Genomic DNA, 17547 nt, shown 5'->3' with positions numbered 1-17547 from the left:
AATGGCAAAGGCCTTTTCTCAACATGGATGGTGGCTTCCAGGAAACTCTTTAAAACTTGTGAATACATAGCTTCCTCACACCACCAACCTCCTCCCTGGATAATGGCAGTGCTCACCACAAGATCTTAAGAGGGAACCCACCTATTTTTAATCCTAGATGAAAAATACGATTTGTCACACCTTGCATCCAGACGTTGTGAAATACATCCATATTCTCCAGTAAAAAGGAACCAGTCCACCTTGGAATGCAAAGGAAATAACTGACCCACGGACTGGGGCAGTAAATACAGGAGATGAGATTGGAGCATCTTGAAGTTCCAGAGACAAAGGACATGCCAAAAAATCACAATGATGGAGACATGTCAGAGGGAAATGGGAGCATCAGATGTACGGAGCCAGGAGATGATGGGATGCTCAAATCCATGATATCACATCTGCTTTGCAGTTTTGTTGTTGCTGTTTTCTGGCTGGGCCAATGGTATGTGGATCTTTGTTGACTGATCAGGGATTGAACCCAAGCCCTCTCTCTGCATTAGAAGCATGGAGTCTTAACCACTGGACCATCAGGGAAGCTCCTGCTTTGCAGTTGTAAGAAATGAGATGGATCGTACAGTCTTCAAATGAGCTAAGTCAGTGACTGCTTGTCTGGAATAAGATTGTGGTACATTTACTGGCTATAAGAACCACCCTGGTATTTGTCTTGAGTATCACCATACCCATGTCAATCTTAACTTCAAGAAGAAAAGAAAGGAGTCCAAGGCTCTCAATCCAAACAGACCCAAGCTTTTGACTTGAGTGATAGCTTTGAGTGATGGCAGGAGAAAATTGGGATCCTTGATTTCTTCTGCTAAAGGCTTGAATTTTTTTAGGGATAACTTTTCTGTATGTAAGTACCAATACTAGCTGATGTAGGAATATAGGTAGAATATGTATGGAGATGATGGAATACCCCTTTTCTCCCAACCTCAACCCAGCAGCTTTCAGCCCTCTGACTTCAGCAGTCAAATATTTCTGCATTATTCAGGGTTCACTGAGAAACCCAAAGCAAATTTGTTTCTATATGTGCACTCTCTGCCTTGAATAAACAACAGATCCATTAATAATAAGAGTAATTGCATTATGTTTCTAAAAAATTCATGAGGAAATGAGTCTCTGTTTCCTAACTAAATGAGTCCACATTTTACAAAGCTGCTACAATTCTTGCATCATTTTCTGACAAGATTATGATTTTTGTTTAAAGATTTATAAAGGAAGGGCCCACTTTAGACTATAGAGGGTGAGTGGTCCCTGGAGGGGCAGATAATGTTTGATGCCATTGAACCAGGAAAGAGGCAAGATCTTAGGGGAGGAAAACCCCTCAATAGATAATCATCCTTAACCTTCCTTATTCATCTGAAAGCTGAGGGATGCAGGTAGCCAAAGAAAGCTCTTGTGAGACAGAGCTAGTGAACTTGTAAAGAGAGAACTTGTCAAGAGCTTATTTTGCCCATGGGAATGGACAAGATCTTACCATTTAGAGAAGAGGGTAGCAAACTGCAGCCTAACCTATAGCCTACAGCAAACCCTGTCTGCTTTTCTAAACTTTCATTGGAATTGTTTAGAAGATTCATAGTGTTCTTCTATGATGGTTAGATAGCATCATCAATTCAATGGACATGAATTTGAGCAAACTCGGGAGATAGTGAAGGACAGAGGGTCCTGGTGTGCTATAGTCCATGGGGTCATGAAGAGTTAGACGTGACTTAGTGACCAGAAAACAACAACAACAGTGTTCCTGTATGATTGCTTCCCTTTTAATTCTTGATTTTTGGTAACTGATATAAAAAATATTCTACCACATCTCAGTTCAGTTCAGTTCAGTCGCTCAGTCGTGTCCGACTCTTTGCAGCCCCATGAATCACAGCACTCCAGGCCTCCCTGTCCATCACCAACTCCCGAAAAAATATGGAATGCTTCACGAATTTGCGTGGAATCCTTGCACAGGGTCCATGCTAATCTTCTCTGTATCGTTCCAATTTTAGTATATGTGCTGCCGAAGCGAGCACATTTCAGTTAAGTTATCGCAAAACAAGAGCAAAATCCTTTCTTTAATGTGGACCAGAAAGTTAAAGGACACCTCCGATGGCCATAATGGAGATAGCAAAGAATCCCAAGGGAGTGGTTACAGCCTCAGGGTCCAGCTCTGCCAGGAGATTCCTGTAATGATATTCTCCTCTGGTGCCAGCCTCAATTGGCAGTATTTTTTTTCCTTATTTTTTCCCAAACCACAAAGATATATTTATTTGTGTGTTTTGTTTTTCACTTTTTAAATCAGCCTTACTGGTGTAGAATTTACATATAACAAAAGTCACTAATTTTGTACAGCCTTAAAAGATATAAATATGGTAGTCTCACCACCACCACACTCATAATGCTAAACATTAACATCACCCTCAAAAGTTCACTCATAATTCTTTGTAGTTAATCCCTTTTTCTACTTCCTGGCCCTAGCAAACAGTGGTCCACTTTCTATCATTACAGTTTTGCTTTTCCTAATTGCTCACATACCTGGAATCAAGATATAAATATCTTTTAAAATGAAAATGATATATATTTAAGTTATTAATATATATACAATGTGATGATTTGCTACTATATGTGTTTGTGTGTGTATCTGTATGTGTGTGTGTGCTCAGACACTCGGTCATGTCTAACTTTTTGCAACCCCTTGGACTGTAGCCTGCCAGGCTCCTCTGTCTATGGGATTCTTCAAGGCAAGAATACTGGAGTGTGTTCCTATATCCTCCTTCAGGGGATCTTCCTGACCCAGAGATCGATCTTGTGTCTCTTATGTCTACTACATTAGCAGGTGTATCTTTACCATTAGCATGACCTGGGAAGCCACAGATATATATATAGTGATGTATATATATAATTAGTATAGTATGCTAGGTTCAGTTCAGTTTGGTTTAGTCGTTCAATTGTGTCCGACTCTGCGACCCCATGAACCACAGCACGCCAGGCCTCCCTGTCTATCACCAACTCTTGGAGTCCACCCAAACCCATATCCATTGAGTCAGTGATGCCATCCAACCATCTCAACCTCTGTCGTCCACTTCTCCTTCTGCCCTCAATCTTTCCCAGCATCAGGGTCTTTTCAAATGAGTCAGCTCTTCGCATCAGGTGGCCAAGATATTGGAGTTTCAGCTTCAACATCAGTCCTTCCAATGAACACCCAGGACTGATCTCCTTTAGGATGGACTGGTTGGATCTCCTTGCAGTCCAAGGGACTCTCAAGAGTCTTCTCCAGCACTGCAGTTCAAAAGCATCAATTCTTTGGCACTCAGCTTTCTTTATAGTCCAACTCTCATGTCCATACACAACCACTGGAAAAACCATAGCCTTGACTAGATGGACCTTTGTTGGCAAAGTAATGTCTCTGCTTTTGAATATGCGGTCAAGGTTGGTCATAACTTTCCTTCCAAGGAGTAAGCGTTTTTTAGCTTCATGGCTGCAATCACCATCTGCAGTGATTTTGGAGCCCAGAAAAATAAAGTCAGCCACTGTTTCCACTGTTTCCCCATCTATTTGCCATGAAGTGATGGGACCGGATGCCATGATCTTAGTTTTCTGAATGTTGAGCTTTAAGCCAACTTTTTCACTCTCCACTTTCACTTTCATCAAGAGGCTTTTTAGTTCCTCTCCACTTTCTGCCATAAGGGTGGTGTCATCTGCATATCTGAGGTGATTGATATTTCTCCCGGCAATCTTGATTCCAGCTTGTGCTTCCTCCAGCCCAGCGTTTCTCATGATGTATTCTGCATAGAAGTTAAATAAGCAGGGTGACAATATACAGCCTTGATGTACTCCTTTTCCTATTTAGAACCAGACTGTTGTTCCATGTCCAGTTCTAAGCTTCCTAACCTGCATACAGGTTTCTCAAGAGGTAGGTCAGGTGGTCTGGTATTCCCATCTCTTTCAGAATTTTCCACAGTTTATTGTGATCCACACAGTCAAAGGCTTTGGCATAGTCAATAAAGCAGAAATAGATGTTTTTCTGGAACTCTTTTGCTTTTTCGATGATCCAGCAGATGTTGGCAATTTGATCTCTGGTTCCTCTGCCTTTTCTAAAACCAGCTTGAACATCTGGAAGTTCACGGTTCACGTATTGCTGAAGCCTGACTTGGAGAATCTTAAGCATCACTTTACTAGTATGTGAGATGAGTTCAAGTATGCTAGGTAAAATAAGCCAAATGTAAGAATAAAACAACCACATGGTCTCAATTATGTAGTAGAATCTTTAAAAGTTGAATTCAGGGGCTTCCCTGGCAGTCCAATGGTTAAGACTCCCATACTTCCAGTGCAGGGACAAGAGTCCAATCCCTGGTCAGGGGAGTAAGATTGCACATGCCACTTGGTGTGGCCAAAAATAAAATGGAAAAAGAAAGTCAAATTCCTAGAAGCAAAGAATAGAACCCTGTTTACCAGGGATAGAGGGGAGATGGGGGAAATGGGGAGATGTTGATCAAAATTGCAGTTCTGTAGGATGACTAAGTCTAGAGATCTAAAGCCCAGCATGATGACTGTAGTCAATAATACCTCACTGAATACTGGACTTTGCTGAGAGTAGATTTCAAGTGCTCTCATCATTAAAAAAAAAAAAAAAAGGTAACTAGGTGAGGAGATGATATGCTAATTACTTGGCTGTAATAATCATTTCACTATGTCAAAGACAGTGTTTATTCTGCCTGTGCCTTTATTATTTACAGTATATTTCTAACCCACTTACAAGAAAAATAAAGGAAGCCTGTGATAATAAAACTTAAAATAGGAATGTTTTTAAAGTTGATTGTAGAAAGATCCAAAATCACAGAACAGGGATTCCCCTGGTGGTCCAGGGGCTGAGACTTCACGCTCCCAATGCAGGGGGCCCGGGTTTAATTCCCCGTTAGGGAACTAGATCCCGCATGCTGCCACTAAGACTGGATACAGCCAAATAAATAAAAATAAACAAACTTACAGAATAACTTCTTACTGAGAATCATATTCCCAGTTGACCACATATTTAGAACAAGTTTCATCTCCAAACCACTGTTGCTAAGACTACATTAACATAATCAGGATACAGCCTCCCAAATGATAGTAGATTTACAATTCTAGAATCTGTTATAAAGTATGAAAGGCCATCCTGTGGAGTCAGTAGAGTTGGCTCTCATTTTCTCATTATTTATTTATGCATTCATTCAACAAACATTCATTGAACTTTGTCTTGGCACTTGCATGGAAGCACAGACACAGCCCAAGCTGAGTTCCTTCTGAAATTTTCTCGGTACCTCTTGTGTGCTCCTATGGCAGGGCAAAGTTTTTCAAATGTATAGTAGATAAAACTATTGACATGATGCCGGCATCTCTATTTTGTTAACATTGAAGAGCTCAGAGAAAAATGTCCCTGTATTCTCTGCCCTTTAAAAGTGAGCACAGAGAGTAGGGCAAACACAGGCATTCCAAACCAAAGGAAAACAGGAGATGTTTGATGTAGAAAATTGCTTCCAGTTTTGAGAGGGATGTGAGAGAGAAGGAAGAGGCCTCAGTGGGGAAAGCAGGGAAGTGTGCATTGGCTAAAAGGACAAAAAACAGAAGACATGAGAATAAGGAATTAGTATTCAACCATCTCATTGTGCCTGGGAAAACATTAAAGTTTTTTGAGAGTGCCTTTGCGGTATCTCCTCAAGAAAACTGTGAGAAATAAATCAGTAGGGGAAGGCTTCTGCCAGCCAAGGTTTCACCCTTCCTTCAACAACTTAATAAGATTGTGTACCAAAGTGGACTGGCCCTCACTGATCGCTTTTTCTAGAGCATTGCTGATTCACCCTGGGAGTAGTTTTGAGTAAGTTTCCTTAACCTGCAGGGTAAGTCACTTCATGCTTCATAGGTACCCTGGTTGAGACACAAGAGCAAATTCTATGACATTATTCCTCAAAACATTCGATTAACATTTAATCACTTTAAAGGGAGATATTTATATTTCCTTTCAAAAATCTTGATGAAAATTATCATGACAGCAGTTTGCTTGGAAAGCAGGACCCATTAGGATGTGCTGTGCTAAGGTTATCAAATGCAAGTTCAGTTTTGCAGGAAGGAGAAACAGGGTTTATGAGAGTAAGATTTGATGTGTTTACTGAAGTCTCCAAGGCAATCAAGGGCAAGAAGGCAGAAAATTCTGACTGAAGTGAATGCTTTTGAAAGGAAGGAAGAATGGATGCCAGTGTTTAGATAAAAGGGAAGGCCTTCAAGTAGATTTCTTTTTTTTTTTTCTTATTGTCATAATTCATACTTAGCTTCCTAGTCAATACTTGATCTGCTAAACCAAATGCACCTAAAAGTAAATGATTAGCCCTAATAAAAATTAGTCACTATGTAATTACTGAAAATACATGTTCATAACAGTAAAGGAAGCTACAAAGTTCTTTTAAAACTCTGTCTATGCTGAGAAAATGTTTGTTTCTTTCAGGGTTTCATTTTTTCAAATTGCTAACAGGCTTGCTAGATTTTTGTGGAACTTTTCATCAACAAAGCAAGGTTTCAAATGATTTTGTGAACTTCTATAGTTTGCTAGAGGATATATTTCTGATTCTGATTTTTTTTTCTTTTTCTGCTTCCAAATTACATTTTCATCCACATTGTGTCACTCTGCAGTTTTTCCCCCAAAGCATGTGATGCATGAACCATTTGTAAATATTTATTGAATAGCTTATGATCAACAAAGACCGACAAATAATCAATGGCCAGTTAAAAGAAACACACTGAAGGCATTTTGAATGTATGTTTATTCTGAGAGAATCTCTTGGCTTTGGGGGAATACAAAGTATATGAAATGTAGATTCTACCTCTAGATATGGTCTGGAAAATAGAAAGCACCCATGAAAGTGGTATTGAAAATCATCATGGAAATTCAAAGTTGGAAGAACACCACCCTGATGAGGTTTTAGAAAAGTACTCTGAAAAGGAGGCCATTGAACTTGAACTTCTTAGAAAGATGTGGAACCAGAGGCTAAGGCCATCGTGGGCCAAGGGTACATGTGAAAGCACAAGCACAAAATGTATACAACACTTCAGTTCTTGAATACAAATGAAGAATTGTAAGACATGCTACTCTGAACAAAAGAAGGATTAACATAAAGGCAAGAGAGAAAACCATCAACCCAATACTCAAGTTAATATATTTTATCCTTGAACTAGGGCTTCCCCGGTAGCTCACTGGTAAAGAATTTACCTGCAATGCAGGAGACACGGGCAATGAGGGTTCAATCCCTGGGTCAGGAAGATCCTTTGGAGGAGGAAATGGCATCCCACTACAGGATTCCTTCCAGGAAAATCCCATGGAAAGAGGAACCTGGAGGGCTATAGTCCATGGAGGTTCAGAGAGTCAGACATGACTGAATGACTAAACACCACTGCCACCACCATCCTTGAACTAGACTCCTATTGAGCTCCTATTGGGCATTCAGTTGAAGCTTGCCTTAAAATCCAAGAACTGGTAAAGCAAAGACAAGTAAAAGAAAATTTCTGCCCTTGAGTTTCCACAGTTTAGTGGTGAGACCAGCACAGAAATCAATGCTTTCAATACAAGCACTATAATTAAAGAGCTGGCACAGGGAAAGAAAAAAAAAAAAAAAAGGCTGTTGGGGAGGAAAGTCAAGAAAGGCTTACTAAGAAGAGACTAGTGAAACTCAACCCTGAAGGATAAGAAGCAGTGAGCAGGAAGTAGAGAGACTTTTCAGACACAGACAAGAAGCTGATGTACAGAAAGTGAAATGAGGTTTCCTATAATTTTATTTCAACACATGCACTCCCAACATGGATTATCAACTACAAACCCATTTCAGCTTCACTTTATTAACACCTGCTTTATAAACAGGACATTAAAATTTCATTCACTTCTACAAATATTTATCAAGCCCAAGCAGACTACACAGTGTTCTCAACTTTTTGAAAACCTCCCTAGCTTTGTCTCATGTAGTTTTCTCTGCCTGGCCTGTCAGTCTTTTCCATCTTCACCCATCAAATTTCAATCCACCCAATGAAGACCTGATGCAGCCAAAAATAAATAATAAATAAAATAAATAAATAAATATATATTTTAAAATTTCTTTCCATCCACTAAGGCCCTTCTATTCAAAAGCCATCATTGAACTTTGCTGATATCTCAAATTCTTTTTACTTCTTTCAAGTACCCAATATACTTTCTTTGTACTATCTTGTTATGCCTACTATATTTTGCCTTATAATTATGTTTCTACCAAAATTTGTGTAAGAGCAGAAAAAATTGTGTTTTGTTATTCTTTTCTATTTTTATTCTCTATAAGACTAGAACAGTGCTTTGTGCCACCAACTTTTGCTAAAATGCATGCAAAAGATTGTTCCAAATACACCTGTGTGTTAATATTGCCCATTTCCCAGTCTACATATATATGTATATATTTGCATATACAGGTCAATGCATAAAAGTTTGTACATATGTAAAAATGATATCTACCATCACCAAAATTTCCTCTAGTATTTATATTATTTTTCTCCATAGTTAATTCATTTGTACAAAGAATAAAGACACTAGAAAAACAAAACCTTGGAAACTATGGTACAAAGTGTCAAAACTGTATGATTCCAATTATATGACACTAAATAAAAGGTAAAACCAGAGGAAAACAAAAAGTAGACCAGAGGTTCCAGAGTTTGTGGATGGGGTGTGAAGTTCAACTGCAAATGATATAGAACTATTCTCAGCAGTGATGAATGTGTTCTAAAATTTGACCATCATGATCGCTGCAGGACTTTATATATTTACCAAAAATTGCCTTTACTCATAAAATGTGTGTTTTGCAGTATGTAACTTAAACCCCAATAAAGTTGTTTTATTTATTTATTTATTTTTGGCTGTACCAAACAGCACATGAGATCTTAGTTCCCCAACCAGGGATCGAACTTGTGTCCTCTGTAATGGGAGCACAAAGTTTTAACAATTGTTCTGTCAGGAAGTCCCAAATTATTTCAAAACAACACATATTATAGGTGATTCCCTGGTAGTCCAGGGGTTAGGGTCCTGTGCTCTGACTTCCAAGGGCCTTGGATCGATCCCTGGTTAGGGAAATAACATTTCACAAACCACACAGTGCAGCCAAAAAGAAAAAATAAAAATTTAAAAATATATATTAAAAATACTACCTTAAAAATAAATTTTGTACTAAAATTTTTTTTTTACTTTAAGCCAAGTCCTTGAAAACCAAGTATTATTGTATGTTATGTAGCTCTTGACAAACTGTTGAAGAAATAATTTGGAAAAGGAAAGAGACTATCACATAACTCATATTATGTAATAGCAATCCACAGACTCCCAAGTAAAATAAAAATAGTTGATGAAAGTTGGAAATAGTATCTTTGGTGATTTTGCTGAAAAACTATATTCTTAAGACGTGACAAAAATTTCAGCATGATTTAAAGGAAGATAATAGAAGAGATGATAATCAACACAGCTGCCACAAATGGAGAATTAGGTACAGGTAAAAAAGAGTGGCTCTGGGAATATTTATATATCGAGAAACTTTTAGCGCCTCAAAAAAAAAAAAAAAAGATGAGGAAGAAAGGAAGCCAGAGAAGAAGAAAGTTGACAGCCAGGAAACCAGAAAATTGATCACTGGAATTTTAATTACTCTGAAACAAACTTTAATTCTGTGCTCCTAAGTTGATGATGAAAGAACCCACATTTGAGAGAATGCCTGGACAAAGCAGTTAAACAGTGGGACAATTATAAAGCTGACACATAGGAAATGACTTCAGGATATTAGAAATGGAAATATGCATGGAAAGGAACCTCCGGTGCTTCACGACGCAGAGGTCAGATATTACACAGGAATATTCTAATATTAGTCTCCAGTTAAAATTCTATTTTCAAATCTCATTTCCAAAGAACTCCAGAGTGCATCCACTTTCTGTTGTTGGCAGTTTCATTACAGTGAATGTTCTATTCCCAGTCAACAGATCCTGGAAAGCAAAGGTCTCTCTAGGAGTTGCTATGAATTAAGAAGTATAAAGAATCTTCAGAATTACTTACTTTTTAGTAAGAAATTATTTAAGAAACTATTATGGATTCATCTCACCCTTTCTTAGTCAGAAAATCTTATGTCTATGTTTTGTCTCTGTGATTAAAGATGGAATAGGTTTTACTTGGGAGTCTGTGGATTGCTATTACATAATATGAGTTATGTGATAGTCTCTTTCCTTTTCCAAATTATTTCTTCAACAGTTTGTCAAGAGCTACATAACGTACAAGAATTGAGATGGAGAATTCTAGCTTTTGAAGTCCATTGTCTACTAATGTTGCTGCTAGGAGAGTCCTGCTCTCTTGTCCATCTTGCCTCTCCCCCCACCCCCGTTTCATGCTGCTACCTTCTTTAGAAGTCTCTGATACCAAAAGCAACACAGTAAAGATCCAGCTCTTTTCTTCATTTGAAGTTTAACTTCTCACACATCACATCAACTTTGGTTAACCAGCTTCCACTAGGTCTAAGAGAAAATCAGAGATAAAGGAAAGATAAGTCTGAGTCTGGCAGAAAAAGTCTTGGACTTGGAACCATAAACTGGATTCAAGTTCCACTGACTTCTGGACAACTTAGAGAAACACATCTTGTGTGTTTCACAGCAGCCTTCTGCATGCATTAAGTATAGTTCCATTCACTGTAGCATAATTACCTCTTTATTTGTTCCCACTCCCACCCCAGTATCTTAGGTTCTTCAAAGGCAATATCTGTCTTTGTTAATGAATCCTTCCTACCCAAGAGAACATCTGGAATGACTGATGGACTAAATAACAGTGAACAAGTCATTTCACCTCTCTGCATTTATTTTCCCAAGTGTACATTAAAAATAAAACAGCTTCTTTAGGGGTTATTATGACTTTTAAAAATATATACAAGTATAATGAAAAAATTCATTGTAAGCTAGGAAGTTACACGTCATCTTTTTATTACTTATGCTCATCCAACAAGAACAACATAATCTATAGCAGAATGATTCAGTGCATGTTATAGCAAGTACCACTGTAATAAAAATCCATGTACAGGGGAATAATATCAAGTGATTGTTGGCAATCTAGGTATCTAAGCAATAGGTTAAATAGATAAATCCAAAAAAAATTAAAAATGTAGTTTGGATGACCCTTTCAAATCTGTAATAAATTGCCTGGTAGCAGATACAAAAGAAGTTGGCATTTATTTGTAGCCCCATGTTTCCATGACCAGGAGGTAAAATAAGACAAATCCAAAGTATTACTACATGCCCCCAGTGAGTGATCAGGTTTTATAAAGACACATGGTGAGGTGTTAGATATCTTACAAGTAGCATGTAAATAAAGTCATCAGTTCATTCACCCATTCCTCCTTACAGTCTATCCATCCAATCAGCAACTTGAATATCAATTCAATAAACAATGCATTTTACACATATGTTGTAAGAATCTACTAGATGCTAAGTTATCAATGAGAAAAGTCACAAATATGACATATTCAGTGCCTTAAAGTTTCTTACAATTAGTAGGGGGAAGAATTCATGAAGCTGTATGCACAAGGCTCATGTTATGTATTTATTTCCCTATTTAGTGTATGTGCTACATATATCGCTGTGGAGAACTTTGAATACTTATTATAATGCCTTATTTACACATGAAGAAATGTACGCTGACAAGATCATAAAAATACTTTTAACATGGACTTTTAATGTCATATAAAATGTTGTTTTCTTGAGAAACATTTCCATTGAAAAATATACACCTGAAAAAGTTGATTTGTTCACTAAGTCATTGCCCATTTATATAAAATGGTGGATACATGTATTTTGTAAATGATTTAATGGTGAAAATGTGTATACATTTGGTTGCCAGATGTAAGATATGTCACAGTTATTAGGGATGTTAAAAGGGAAGAATAATTATCTCTAGTAGGTTAGAGTAAATGAATAGGTCTTATTTGACTTTGTAGAGCCATGTCTAGCACAATGTGAATACACAATATATTGAGAGAATGAATAAATGAAAGAAGAATGTTAAAATGATAGCAGCCTGAGACACATAAGTGAGAACTAAATCAAATTGAAAAGAAACTAGAATTCATCTAATTAGTCTCCTTTTCTTGTGGAACCCATTGCTTCTCACCCTCATCTATGAAAGGATAGTAACATAAATGGAATTTGGAGTTTAAATCTAGACTACTCCAACTGGGTAGGTAATGTAATCTTTTGAAATTCCATTTATAAAATGTTAATAAAAATATGTAATGTGTGAAAACATCTAGCACACACAATTTCTGATACAGAATTACTATTCTACACATTTTAATTGATATTTTAGATTTAAATTTTTCTAGGAGCTAAAAAGCCCTGATATTATTCCATTGCAATAATGTGCCAAGACTCCATCCAGTGTCATTCATCCTGAAGTCATTTTTATACCACTGATATTTTCAAAGACACAGGTGAAGACAGGTAATTGTAGAAAAAAAATGTCCTCTTCTTCCCTCTCACCAGTCAATCAAGTGCTCCTAAGCTCTCTTGATTTATCAGTAGCTGTCTATGTGGTATGATATGAAGGATATGTAAAGTTATTTCCTGTTTTAAATACCTTTCTAACAGTCTATCTTGGAGACTAGAAATAACATCACTGGAACCCCTTGTTTGAATTAAAGCAGAGGTCAACCCCTGACTTCCTATCAGGTAGCTCTGATATGCTAAAAAAAAAAAAAAAAAGAAAGAAAATTGGGTTTAGAAAAAGTTTAACATATCAGTGGAGCAAATATGAACCAAAAGAGTAGACCTCAAATCTAGGTTTCATGTACTCCTGGACAATAAAGGGGGAGTTTCTGGGGAATACTGACACTAAAAGACCTCCATGTAAGACAAGGGACAAGGCTCGTGATTACTACTTAAAACCAGGGCTCAAAGAGGACTCTCGTGTTCCATATAAACAGCCTGACCATTTGTCAACCTGCACAATTACTTTATTGGAAGCTCTGAACCCCAGGAGGCAGGGTAACATTGACACAGTCCCACAAACAGAATCTGAGACAAGCTGATTGCTGGCTATGTGACTGAGTTCCCAATGTCCACACTGTCATTGTGGAAAAAAGTAAAATATCATCGTAAAACTGGTCACGGACTAGCTCCCTGGGAGCAGATTGACAGCAACATAAATACGAAAGGGGACACAGGGAGAAAAAATTAGAATACAACCTAAGTGTGTACAAAAATAAATTTCAGAAGGCACAAAGACCTCTACTAAAAGGAAAAATTAAAACTTTATGAATATACAGAATACCTCAGTGATTTCAGGTAGCATCGCACAACAACATAACAAACACATTGAGGTCAGAAAATAATTTGAAAGTGAGGTCAACAGGTCTTGAAAATGTATCATGAGATGAAAGGGGGTCAAGATGCCTCCAACATTTTTGACCTGAGCAACAGAAAAATAATATGCTAAATACTGAGTTTGGGAAGACTAGAGCAGCAGCAAGGTAGAGAAGGAATATTAGGAGTTATCTTTGGGCAAATTAGAGTTGAAGTTCCTATTAGACCTCCAAATAGAGGTGTGTATAGCAAGTTGAAAATATGAATCTGAGCTCTAGACGGAAATCATATCTGGAAACTGAAATCTGGAAGTTAGAAGCTTATGGTCACTATGTAGAGCCATGGCAGTTGATGAGATTTCTTGGGGAGACAGAATAGTTAGGAAGGAAATGGTGAAAGATGACACCCTAAGGAATTCCATTAACTAGAGACTGGGAAGAGCAGAAAGAACCAGCACAAGAGCCTGAGAACGAGTGACCACAGGAGAAAGGATCTGGAAGATCTTGTCCTAGAAGGCAACTGAATAATATCGCAAGAAGGAAAAAAAAAAAATGGCTACAAAAGGAGTTTCTGACAGAGCAAATAAGAGTTAGAGCTGATCCCAGATTCGAGAATATGGAGACTGTAGTGACCATGAAGGAGAAATTTCAGTGGAGTGATTGAGATGCATGTGTGACAAGAATGGCATAGAGGAAAGGAAATAAGGAAGTGTGTGTCTGGACAGCTCTTTCAAGGAGTTTTCCTAATAAAGGCAAACAGAGAAATGAGTCAGTAGCTGAAAAGGGAGAGTAGGAAAAATTTTTTTCAAAGGAAAATGGGAAATATGACATTTTGTTGTTTAGTCGCTAAGTTGTGCTCAACTCTTTTGCAACCCCATGGATTGTAGCTTACCAGGCTCCTCTGTCCATGGGATTTCCCAGGCAAGAATACTGGAGTGGGTTGACACTTCCTTCTCCAGGGCATCTTCTCCATCCAGGGATCAAAACCCCGTCCCCTGCATTGGCAGGCAGATTCTTTACCACTGAGCCACCAGGGCCCATGGCATTTTTAAGCTAACAGAAACATTTCATTAGAGAAGAAGTCAATGATGAAAGAACAAGAAAATGAAATTTTAGGAGTCAAGTAAGCAAAGAGAGAATAAGAACCCATCCACAAGAAGGGCGTTTGGCCTTATACAGAAGCAGAACAGTGATTCCTTCATATCTTTTATGCTTGAGATCATTTCACTTTTATAGAAACTTGCTATCTATTTTATTTTACTTTATTTATTTATTTTAGTTTTAAGATAATAAGATACCTAGTCACATGTGTATCTCTCTCACGTGCCCCTCACTTTGGGAGACTACACACTCACCCCCACACATGAAGTCAGTGTCTGGCCCATATATGCATTACTTAAATCAAGTGATGCTGGTGAATCCCTCAACGTTTCAAGAAAGTAGTCCTTAAAATTAATTGCTCTAGAAACTATTTTAAAATGTGACTTCCCTGGTCACCCAGTGGTTGAGACATTGCCTTGCAATGCAGGGGGTTCAGGTTCAATCCCTGATCTCACAGCCAAAAATCCAAAACATAAAACTGAAGCAACATTGCAACAAATTTAATAAATACTTTAAAAATGGACCACATCCAAAAAAAAAATCTTTTTTAAAAAAAGTCACACACAACTCAGTTCTCTAGGCAGAGTTATCTGAGCTGAATTAAAATTTGATGCAATGCTTAGAGGGGTAAGAAGATTTCCCATGGGGGGAAAAAATATGTTGCTGAGCACATGAAACTGAGTTGAGGGTTAACACTGACTTGAGAAATACTTTTTGTTTTGTTTTAGAAAATCTTCAACTTTTTAGATACAAATGCAATGTAAAGCCCCTAAAGTAAGTTGATGTAAAAGGTATTTCTGAGTTTCCAATTTCATTATATTTCTCCATTCATTCTTTGTGTGAGCTATATATATGTAAAAAACATTGCTAGAGCTTGGAATAAATAAAATATTTTTGTTATTTCTAGAATGGCATGCTCTCTCTTTTGCTTTCAGTTGAAACAGCATAAGAGTTTTCTAACAGTCTGCATTGATGTGATCGGAAAATTACCAAATGCTTTAAAAATACCTTGCACAGAACTCTGAAGAAAAAAATTATATCTGAAAATTAATTCATGCCACATTACTTTGAGGTTTTAGACAGATTTTATTTGAAAGTAAAAAGCTAAAGAGTTGCCAGGAATGATGTGAAATTCAACATCTATCAATTATTTTCCTCAGAATTACTACAGTTTAATTTAAGCAGTTTCAAAAGCTTAACACTTTCTTTCTTTATATACAGCACTCTAAGCAAGTCAGGAACTAATAAAGGTGTGGTGATTTCAAATGTTCTTATTGTATTTTCACTTCTATAGCTCAGGGTGCCATAATATAATAGACTGGTTGCTGGTTGGCTTAAGCAACAGGAATTTATATCTCACAGTTCTGGAAGCTGAGAAGTTCAAGATGGAGGCTCCAGTCAATTCACTACCTAGGGAGAGCTTTCTTCCTGGCATACCTGAGAGAGAGAGATCTGATCTCTCTTCCTCTTCTTACAATCCCATCCCTCATGACCTCATCTAAACCCAATAACCTCCCCAAAGCCAAATACCATCTGGTTGTGGGGAAGGAGTTCACATGTGAATCTGGGGGTTGGGGGGGAGACAGCCTATTTCATTCATCTTCTCATGCAGTTGTCGTGTTAGTGTTAGTCATTCAGTCATGTCCGACTCTTTGTGACCCCATAGCATTCTCCAGGCAAGAATACTGGAGTGGGTTGCAGTTCCCTTCTTCAGGGGCTCTTCCTCACCCAGGGAATGAATCTGTGTCTCTGGCATTGCGAGCAGATTTTTTACCATCTGAGCCTTAGGCAGGTCTAAATATTGCATCACTTCTAAGATATGTGAGGTTTCAGATAATACTTTGTCAAGAAATTTCTCATTGTGCACATGTCAATACACTTCTGTCAAAGTACCAAATTGAGCATCCATAAGTAAGGAATGAAGGGTCATTCATAAAAACCACGGTACCTATTAAGCCTCTAATCAGAACATTTAAACTAAGGACAGATACTTCAGGACACATTTGAGGGGTATTTTCCTCTGAAATCTGTAATTTTACTGTGCTTCAAAACGTCTACAACCTAGCCATGAGTTGACAGGGTTTTTATTTTCTGCCAATTTGGCGATCAGGTTGGTAATGAATGAATCCAGTAAACATGACTTAGTTTGCAATTCAAGTAGGTTTCGTTTTTTTGTTCTGTTTTTAAGTGGAAAAGAAGGAAAAGCCTTTGTCATGCACAAATGTAACATTTGGTTTAAGATCTTAGGAAATAATTTTTGACCCATCAATGGCTGACTTTAAAGTAGAGCTGATTCTCTATCCTTGGCCATCTAAACCACAATTTTGTTTTCCCTAGATCTCACATCTTCAGAAGTGAAGTAAAATAGACTTTAAATATTAATGACTGCATGTGGTGTTGAGCAGAACAAATAACTGACAGGCAATTTCCAGATTTTACACATTGTTCTGGATAGGCTTGCAAAGAGCCCTTTGGCAGGGACTGCCTCTGTAATCTGTGTTGTTTTTATTTTCCTTATGCTTATGTTCAGTTTGCATAACTACAGAATACGATGCATGCAAAAAATCAGAGACTTCGTATGCAAAAGTACTCCCACACATTTGGTGGAGGTGAGCTACTCCTCCTTCTCAAAGGATAAAAGATATGGGAAGAAATGGGGAGAGGGACGAGGGCAAGACTAGATTATAATCAATCTAGTGCATCAACAGAACCTGAAGTTATTTCCACCTATTGTCACGCCAAATCACATCTCTATTTGTCTCCCTGTCACTCTCTCCACAGTGACAAGTCAGCCCTGACTGACATTATTAACCCTGGAACTGCTAAGCATTACTGAATTCAGTTGTAAGAAGGAAAGCAGTTGAAACTATCCAGAGCGGTAAGTGAAACTGAAAATTTAAGAGTTCAATCTACCAATGGACTTTTTCCTAGGAGTATAAAGGCTGTGCCACAGGAAACATGAAAATACAAAATATCTACACCTTCAGAAAAGTTAGAGAAAGCAGATTTTTAGTAAAAAGGCAAGGTTGCTAGAGTATAGCCTGTATTGGGAAGGATACTGGAAAAGCCTCATAAA

The 17547-nt window shown here is 37.7% G+C and overlaps 1 non-coding gene across 1 annotated transcript; it reads right to left on the bottom strand.

Annotated features, from left to right (window-relative positions):
• Window positions 1–1938: 1938 nt before the first annotated feature.
• Window positions 1939–2045, bottom strand: LOC133258679 (U6 spliceosomal RNA). The gene has a single exon (XR_009740138.1). It is a non-coding gene; the product is annotated as a U6 spliceosomal RNA (small nuclear RNA).
• Between the last annotated feature and the right edge of the window lie 15502 nt (window positions 2046–17547).

The sequence above is a fragment of the Bos javanicus genome, chromosome 12 (assembly GCF_032452875.1).
Source record: "Bos javanicus breed banteng chromosome 12, ARS-OSU_banteng_1.0, whole genome shotgun sequence".
Lineage (NCBI taxonomy): Eukaryota > Metazoa > Chordata > Mammalia > Artiodactyla > Bovidae > Bos > Bos javanicus.
Note: the sequence above shows the minus strand (reverse complement) of the source record. Positions and strands in the feature narration are given on the sequence as shown.